Here is a 9,668-nt window from a genome sequence, read left to right as displayed (position 1 = left end):
TGTGGTGCCCTGAGAGCGAGGAGGAGAGGAAAGTAGGGCAGCGGGTGTCGGCAGAGTTCACTGGGACACACGCACAAACGGCCCCCTGTCCAAGCCTCTGTCTGCAGCGTGCAAGGACAGGGGGACATGGAGGTGCAGAGGGCCTCTGCAGGTAGGCTGTGGACTGGGCTGCACACCAAAGCTCTAGAAGGCAGAGCTGTGCCTGCCAGGCAGGCAGGGCACTGACCTCACTGTGGACTCCAGCGGGACACTTGCATGATGGAGTCCAGGACCCCAGAGGCGCCAGAGGGCAGGGCGTTGAGGCTGGGCTGGGGCATGGTGGCTCACCAACAGGGTATCCTGATCACAGTGCCCTTCTCCCTATGTGATCTCCTGTGTACCCATGCGGGGCATTATTGCTAACCCCTTTCTGCATGTGAAGAAACTCATTTTTTCCAAGGACCTGCTCAAGATTGCATTGCTGGTTAATGGCTGAGCTGGGATTGGAACTCAAGTTACTGTCTCTGAGTGAGTGGTAGAAACAGGAAAGAACTCTGGGTCCTGGATTTGAGAAGTGGATTTGGTAGAACCGGCAGTTCACAGGCAGCAGCCGACCTGGAGGAACTCCCTCAGGCTGGGGCCTCAGCTGCTTCTCTCGGGGAGGATGAAGAAGGCCATGGAACCCTCTGAGATTGTTCTCCTGCCGCCCCATCCCATTTCCCTCCTCTCATTGCAAGTGCCTGTCAGGCCAGATAAATGCGTAAGATGAACATCCTCTGTGTATTGAAATCCTGTTACTTCTTTAAGGTCCAGCTCAAATGCCTGTCCTCCATGAAAGTTCTCTGATCAGCCCCAGTGGCCTGGATCACTCTATTCTGACCTTGCAGGAACCCCAGGCAGAGTGAGCCGGTCCCCTCAGAGTCCTCCTCCAAGCAGAGAGCCAGGATTGGATTCCTTGAGGTTGCCCACCCTCTGGCAAATTATAGGGGCCCAGTCCTGTTTTGTGAAGGCTGAAAGGTCTTCTGCCCTCATTTCTCCACTCTCCAGACAGAAATTCTTTATGCTGATTCAGTCTCATATGGTTAGAACAGAGGGCGTGTGATAGGGAGTGGCCAGGGGCCAGTGTTCGGAGTTGGGGCTGGTTGTGAACGCCCTTATCGTGCGGGCTGCAGGCGGACTTCATCCTGGAGGCCTTGGGAGCCATCAGAGGCGCAGTCGCTCTGGCAGCGGTAGGCTGGGAAACCTGGGGCTAGAGGGAGATCCTTGATGTAGCCAGCCAGGGACTCAACAGGCCTATGTCCCTGCATGGATCTGAATTAGGCAGTGGGGGAGGGCTGGGGGATGGCAGCCAGAACTGGGGGTCAGCAGACTAGGGAGAGGAAGAAGGAAGAAAGGCCGGGGAGGACTCCCAGTGCTTGGGTGGCTTCTAATGGGCGGGTGGTGGGTAACACAGAATTTCAAGTAACAAGAGGGGTCAAAGGAAGTCTTAACAACAGAGGGACACACTCTTTACAAAGGAGGGGTGATGGCCAACTTCACAGAGTTCACTCTGTTGGAGGGTGAGGGGAGAGGTGGCTGGAGCCGGCAGGTGGGAGGCCACTGGTGGTGCGGTGGGGTCGCTTCCCGGGGTGTGACCGTGGCAAAGCCAGACTGCAGTGGGAAGCCGGCAGCCGAGGCATGGGTTAGGAGTGGGCACTCCGCACAGGCTGGCTGCTTGATTGATTCTGCTGCTGGAACAACACAAACAGCCGGAAATGTAAACACTGCTGGGTCCAGCACAGCGTCCCTTGGCATTGCTAATTAGCCCTGAGATTATTCCTTGCAAGGAAGCAACTACATCACACCTTGGTTCTGGCTGAGCAAGCAAGCGAGGAGGCCGGTCTGGTCAGCAGCTGCTCATTGACATCCCCCCACCCCCCGCCCTGCCCCCGCCACCGTTCTCTTCAAGAAATGCCAGAAACAGTCACACAGCCCCCTGCCTCCTGCTCCTACCTTTCCAAGGTACCATTGCTTAGGTGTTAATGCTTAAGAGAGGGACTAATTTGTGTAATGGAAAAGTCACGGAGAGAGAATGTGATATAAATGTTAATCGCTTTTTTAACTTCACATTATGTGATCCGTTAACATTAATATTTAATTTAATGCAGTCAAAAGATTAATGCTTGTGTTTATTTCTAAAAAAGGCAAGGATGCTTCAGGCTGCTTTTCAGCTTGGTTGAGCTTTGGGGGGAAAAAAAAAAAAACCCTACCCACCCGGAACAGAAGAAATGTATTCATGCTGTAATAAGACAAATACCCTCTCCCCCACCCGCTCTCCCTCCTCCATTCCTAAAAATAAGCCGCGGGGTTCTAATGGGGACACTGATTAAATATTCGGCTCTGTAATTTATGCCCAAGTGAATCCCAACAGGAACCAGGGGCTCTGGAAATCTGTTGTGAAATAATTATCCTGAATGACATTGTCGAGATGGTCTGCAAGGGTGCTGTCAATAATGCATTAGCCCAAATCTGTTTGAAATACAGCAAGGAAATTACACGATATTCATGGGAACCTGAAAGAATTATCAGTAAACAAATTTAATCAACTTGATGTTATGCATACCACTCAACCTCTTATTATCTGATCATCTAGGTTTAGAACACGCAGGGGAATTGAATGACGCGGGATGCGAGGCTGAGCGTGTGTGTGTGTGTGTGTGTGTGTGTGTGTGTGTGCATGCGCATGCACGCTTAGTGTAACCAGCCTTGGGTCTCTGCATTTCTCCTCCTTGGCTGCGTTTTTCTCTCATTTGCATTTTTCTCTAGGTCTGATTGTTGGCTGTCAGCTTTCACCTCAGCCTGGCTCTTGAACTCTCTTTTTTATCCCCAGAGTCAGAGCCCTGCTTAGAAAAGTCAGTTGACTGCCTCCCTTTCCTCCAGATGCCTCTTTCTCCTCTTCTGCCTTTCAAAGGTAGTTGCCTCTGCTATGGAAATCAGGAGTAAAGAGGTAGGAGTGCCCTCATTGGGGGAGACACTTCCTGGCAGAGAAGAAAGATCCCTAAGTGAAGATCTGCTGCTATTTAGTGGATCTTACACAAGACTTTTCTCCATCTCTGGGCCTTAGTTTTCCCATCTGAAAAATGGGTCTTGTGTTGGGTGGTCTGTGTGATTTTATGAAATCTTGGTAGAAGTTCAGCAGTGTGTCATTTGCTTGGATTTTATTCCTTGCCGTCTAGATGGGAACCCCAAAGGGAAGGGGCTTTCTCAAGACCAAACGGGAAATTGGAGGCAGAGTCAATGTAACTTTCAGACCCACTTCTCATTACCGCTTTATCCCCCAAATCAGAACATTATTTTTTGTCTGCACTAAAAGCCATGGGGAGCATTTCGGAGTGTTTAGTCCAGAACTGAGCCCTAGGTTCCGTGGTGGGAGACTTGGGTTGCTCTCCTGGCTTTGCAAGTCCCTTTCCATTTCTAGGCCTAAGCTTCCTTGTCTGTACAACAAAGGGGCTGATGAGATAACCCTTCAGACCCCCTTATTTTAGCTTTGACATTCCACATCACCATCCACTTTCTAAGTTCCCTGACTGGCTGGCTATGGCTTCGTACTTTCAGGAAGGAAGTCTAGCTTCCATTTCTAGACTGTAACCCTCTCTTCTAACTTCTTTGTGGAGTGAAAGTACACTGTTACTGAGCATCTGCTGTGGTCAGTGCTCAGGACTGGGCCCTGTTGGGGGTGGTGTGGAATATACTTATTGAGTTCACTTTGTGCTTGGTACTGGGCCTGGTATTGGCTTGACTTCATGGAATGTGGGAAATAACACTTGGGGAATGAATAAAAGCTGATTCTTTCAACAGCTTCTTTTGGGGGTATCTACTGTGTGTCTGTCCCTGTACTCAACATTATGTAGGATAATAGTAACATTTATGAATACAAACAATGTACTAATCACTTCAGTATTTAAGAGCACAGTGAATGAGACTTTCCCATTGCTTGGGAATGGGCCAAGTAAATGTAGGGATAAGAGGCAGAAAACACCTGTGTTATAAAGAACATCAAAAGCAGAGAGGTATAGACTTTCCCCAGAAGCTACTGCATGGGCTTTTCTACCTCCATCCATTACTGCGGCCCAGGCCCTGGCTTCACACTGTCCCAGCCTAGAGAGATGAAAGTCCAGATGTGGCACTGTTCAGTATGGTAGCTGCCAGCCCCAGATGGCTATTAAACCCTTGGAATGTGGCAGGGGCGCCTGGGTGCCTCAGTTATTAAGTGTCTGCCTTTGGCTCAGGTCATAATCCTGGGGTCCTGGTATCAAGCTCTGCATCAGGCTCTCCGCTTGGCGGGAAGCCTGCTTCTCCCTCTTCCCCTGCTTGTGTTCCCTCTCTTGCTGTGTCTCTCTCTGTTAAATAAATAAATACAATCTTAAAGTTTATAAAATAAACAAACATTTGGAATGTGGCTATTCCAGACTGAGATGTGCTGTAAGTGTAAAATACACACTGGATTGCAAAGACTTAACACAATGAAAGAATGTAAAGTATCTCAGTAACTTTTTATATGATTACATGTTGTAATATTTTGGATATATTGAGTTAAGTGAAATAGAATATTAAAATTAATTTCACCTGTTTCTTTTGGCTCATTTGGAAAAGTTTTACTTATTTAAGTAATCTCTATACTCACCGCGGGGCTCAAACTTACAACCCCAAGATCAAGAGTTGTCCACTTTTCCAACTGAGCCAGCCAGGCACCTCTTTTGGCTTATTTTGATTTGAATAGTAGGAAATTTAAAGTTACGTAGTCTTACATTGTATTTCTATTGGAAATAGAAATATGTAAATTATTTCAAGAATATTTAAATATTTGAATAATTTTTCTAATGGGAGTGGGGTGTACTAGGAGGGTAGTAATGTGGCTTTCTTCCTCCCATTTCTCACGCGGGAGGCTAGAGGGGCATTTGTCCCCACTCCATATAAGGGATTCTAAGAGAATCACTCACAGAGATAGAAGGGTCCTGGATAAAAGAAGATTGACATTTTAATTCTTGGCTTAGCTGCTTCTTAGCAGGGGAATTGCTGATCTGCTCCCTGTGCTTATTTGAACAGGAGGAAAAGATAATCGGAGAGTGTGGTAGGCAGAAAAATGCCCCACATCTCACCCCAAGGTGTCTATGTCCTAATCCCAGCACCCTTTGAATTACCTTATATGGTGAAAGGGACTTTGCAGTTGTCATGAAGTTAAGACCTTGAGACAGGGAGATTATTTTAGATTATCCAGTTGGGCCTAATCTGAGTTCTGGAAGTTGGAGAGCCTTTCTGGCCATCAGAGAGAGATGGTATGACTGGGATGATGGAAGAAGAGGCAGGAAAAATAAGAGGTGTGAAAGAGGTTTGGTTTGCTACTGCTGGCTTTGAATATGGAGGAAGGGGCCATGATCCAAGCAATGCAGGTGGCCTCTAGATGCTGGGAATAGTAAGGAAACAGATTCTCTCCTAAAGTCTCTAGAAAGGAACACAGCCCTGCTGATACCTTGATTTTAGCCCAGGAGATCTGTGCTGGATGTCTGACCTACAGAAGTGTAAGACAATCCATCTGTGTTGTGTTAAGCCACTGTTTGTGGTAATTCATTATGGCAGCAATAGGAAGCAAATATAGAGAGACACTGGGTTGGAGAGAGTATAGTGTTTTGGCAAAATAAAACTGCATGAGTTGCTCTTGAGTTGAGTGGAGCTTTTGGAACACAGCCAGGCTTCAGCCATTTTGCTTAGACCCTGGATGGAGGGAAGGAAGCTTAGCAGCTAGAGGCTTTCAGGTAGACCACCAAGGGTGGTAGTTGAGGGGAAGTGGAGGATGTCAACTTGGAGCAGCCCTTGGGGGTGTGTAATGGAGAGTTCTCCCTCTGGTGGGGCCTCCTGAAGAGCTCCCAAGGAGAAAGGGCCCCAGGAGAGGAAGAGGGAGGAGGATGGAAGAGCAGACCAAAGGTCTTGCCTGGGTGGTATGGGAAGCATGTGAGTGCTAAATGAGATAGGCAATTGAGGTTTTTTTTTTGTTTGTTTGTTTTAGACTTTATTTATTTATTTGATGGAGAGAGAAAGAACAAGCATGAGTAGGGGGCAGAGGCAGAGGGAGAGGCCAACTCCCTGCTGAGCAGGGAGACCTACATGGGGCTCAATCCCAGGATCCCGAGATCATGACCAGAGCCAAAGGCAGACGCTTAACCAAAGGAGCCACCCAGGTGCCTTGGTGATTGAGATTTTAAACCAGACTGACATTTCCACTTAGATACTGAAAATGAAAGGAGACTGAGGGGTCTTCCTGTGATGTCATTATAAAACAGGAATGTGAAATTCATCAGGGCATGGATGAAGGCAGTACTTTGAAAGCTGTTTTTTTTTTTTTTAAATGTGCGGCTAGTATCATACTCTACTGAATCCAACTATGCATGCATTTAATCCTAAAAATGATCCTTCGAGTCAGTCCCTGTTACCTTCATTTTACATATCATAAAACTGAGGCTCAGAGAGGATAAGAAATGTGCCTAGTGGCACACAGCTTCAGCAGCTAGCCAAAACTCAAACTCAGATTTGTCTGGTTCCAAGTACACTTTTAAAAGCCGTACTTGCTGTACTCTGTCACACTACTCTGATGTAAGTAGAGTACTACTACTTCTGGAATGGACCAAGAGAGACTCACTCACACTGTGAGTTAGCCCTTTGTGGGCAGGAAGGTAAAAATTAGAAAGATCCTCAGGATGTAGCCAGAGAAAATGGACGTTTCTGGGACACCTACCATGTGCCAGACCCTGCCATGTACTTGGCACACATTATCTCAATTGAACTCCCAGGGTAACTTCATAAGGTAAGCCATTCCATTCGACTTTAGCAGATGAGCCAAACTGAGCCATAAAGAGATGACTTGACTTGCCGAATGTCAAACAAGTAATAGGCAAGATTTGAATCCAGTTCTGCCTGATTTTTAAACTCTTTAAACTTTTAAACTCTTCAAAACTCTTTCTATCCAGCAGCAATTTCCCAGTGAAAGGAGTTTTGAGGGTGAGACAGTCTTGAGGAAGGCCTCCAGGTCAAGAGGATGCAATGGAAAGAGGGAGGGTGACAAGTGAAGGTGCACGGACGAGAGAGAGCTCGGGGCCAAGAGTAGGCAGGTCTGACACAGAGAGTGTGTGAGAACAGTGGAAACAGGAGGAAAAGCAGTTTGGAGTCAGGTGGGGGTTGTTTGGGAATGTATGGTTGAGGAGTTTGGCTTCGTTTTCTCAGGCCATGGGAGATTATTTGCAGTGAGGTCTAGTGTACCTTTGGAGGAAGAATAGGAAGCCTGGAGTGTGGGGTTTCTGGGACTTTCTGCCATTCCCCCCTGCCCCCCCACCCCAGTAGGTACACAGCAAGAAAGGGACAGTTTAGGCAGAAACATTGCCAAGACAAAGCGTGGTCAGGGTTGGGGTGGGGGGAAGATTTCAGATACAGTGGGACAGGGCAACAGAAGGCACTGAGATATGGAGGGTACATAAGGCAGAGGAAAGATTGTGGCTTTGGCACATGATAGACCTCTTTCAGGTCTCAGCCCTGTGACCCTGGGCACATAATTTTGCTTTGATGACATTGAGATTAAATGAGCTCTGTGAGAGAACGTGCAGATTTCCTCACTTTAACATGCTTCAAAATGTAGCCCCTTTAATGTCTGTGTCTGGCCGCCTTGAGGAGCCCCTTTCCTACAGGGGGGCAGGGAAACCTCACATCAGCTGACAGGCTCCACTAGCCTATTCAATCAGCTTTCAGTGAAAATGTTCCCATTCTTCATTCCTATTTTCCTCTCAGAGCTGGCTTAAATAGTTCCTTTGGGATTAATGAATAACTCTTTAAGTAAATGGTCTTTCAGAGTTTTCACTTCTTTCTCTTCTCTCCAAGATGGCACCCAGGTATTTGAGGGCTTTATTGCATTCTCCGGATAACAGAGGGACGGGCTTTGGATTTGCATGGTGTCTTCCATATCCAGGAGCTAGTAGTCTGGTCTGCTCCCTGGACTGGTGGCCACGAAGGTGTGACTTATCTCTTCCGGCCTTCTGGGTGATGTGCTAGTGGAGTCTGTGGTTTTGGCCATTTGCCTTTAGATCACAAAGAAGTTCCTGTCCACGATGTCCTCTTTCTCTTGATGCTAGGCCTCTGCCCTCTCAGTACCTTTGTGTGCCCTCCTTTGATCGCCTCTTTGGTGGAGGGTCAGGGATTCTGCCTGAATCAGTCCTCTGGCCACTTCCTACAGTTGCTGCTGTGCCACCACACTCTGCCATGTTGGAGAGATTTTGAATGGCTTTTCTTAGAGAAAAACTCTTGCTAGTAGACATGTGAAGTGAGTGGGCCTTTACTTCTTTGGTTGACTTTGGCTTTATCCTCGACCTAATTTCTCTCTTCAATGTGAGACTGCAGTTAGAGGGGGAAGGTAGAATGCAATGGCCTGAGTGTCCCTCCCATCTTTTGTTCTCACAGCTTTGTAAATGTGAAGGGATGAACATCCTGACTTTTACTTTGGGGAAATACGGCACCACAAATCATGTGGTTCAAGGGTACTGACTTCATGCCTAAACTCCAGAGACAGATAACTAAGGCCTGGATAACCACACCATTCTCTTCTCATGGCCAGTGACTGGTTCAGGGATGGACATGTGACCACATTTGTGCAATGAGAGATAGCTCTGGGAACTTATTAGAACTTATAACAGAGGAGTGCCTGTTGGTTTAGAGGGTTAAGTATCCAATTCATGATTTCAGCTCAGGTCATGAGACTGAGCCCTGCTTTGGGCCCTGCGCTTGTCCCTCTCCCTCTGCCCCTCTGCCCCTCCCCCTGTTCTTTCTCTCTCAAGTAAATAAATAAATCTTCAAAAAAAGAAAAAAACAACTTACGACAGGGGCCATGGGTGGCTTAGTCTGTTAAGTGTCTGCCTTCAGCTCAGGTCATGATCCCAGGGGTCCTGGGATCGAGCCCCATGTAGGGCTCCCTGCTGGACAGGGAGCCTGCTTCTCCCTCTCCCCGCTGCTTGTGCTCTTTCTCACTCTCAAATAAATATATAAAATCTTTAAAAAAACCCCCAACTTAGGACAGAGAAGCTCCTTTAAAAATTTTAACAATGAGATATAATTCATATAGAGGGAAATGCACTGGTCTTTGGTGTTTAATGTGAAGAGTTTTGACAAATGTATGCACATTTGTGTAAATAGCACCCAGATAAAGGTATAGATCATTCCCATCACCCTCAGAAGTTCCCTCAGGCCCTTTTCCAGTCAATCCCAGAAATACTCTTCTTGTCCCTTTCCAGTCAATACCACTCTCTTCCCAGTACACATAGTAAAGACAATCATTATTCTGACTTTTATCATTATAGATTACTTTTCCTGTTCTACTTTCCATTTTGGCTTTTTCATTCTGTTTCACTTATCCACTTGCCTATACTTAATCCAACATCACAGTACCTTGGTATATTGCCTTGGAGTTAGGCAGTATAAATGTTTTTAATTTTGTTCTTTTTTAAGACTGTTTTTGTTAGTTAAGTTCTTTGAATTTTTATATAATTTTTAGAATTACCCTTCCAATTGTTCAATACAACATGCTGGGATTTTGATTGGAACGTCAATGAATCTGTAGCTCAATTTGGAGAAAGTTGACATCTTATCCATATTGAATCTTCCAAACCATGAGTATG

At 46.6% G+C, this 9,668-nt stretch overlaps 1 pseudogene; it reads right to left on the bottom strand.

Annotated features, from left to right (window-relative positions):
* Nucleotides 1–1,133: 1,133 nt before the first annotated feature.
* Nucleotides 1,134–9,668, bottom strand: part of LOC116858324 — an 86,233-nt pseudogene continuing 77,698 nt past the window's right edge.

The sequence above is a fragment of the Lontra canadensis genome, unplaced genomic scaffold (assembly GCF_010015895.1).
Source record: "Lontra canadensis isolate GAN:19392208 unplaced genomic scaffold, GSC_riverotter_1.0 scaffold3, whole genome shotgun sequence".
Lineage (NCBI taxonomy): Eukaryota > Metazoa > Chordata > Mammalia > Carnivora > Mustelidae > Lontra > Lontra canadensis.
The sequence above is the reverse complement of the archived record's forward strand: the minus strand, read 5'-3'. Positions and strand labels throughout refer to the sequence as shown.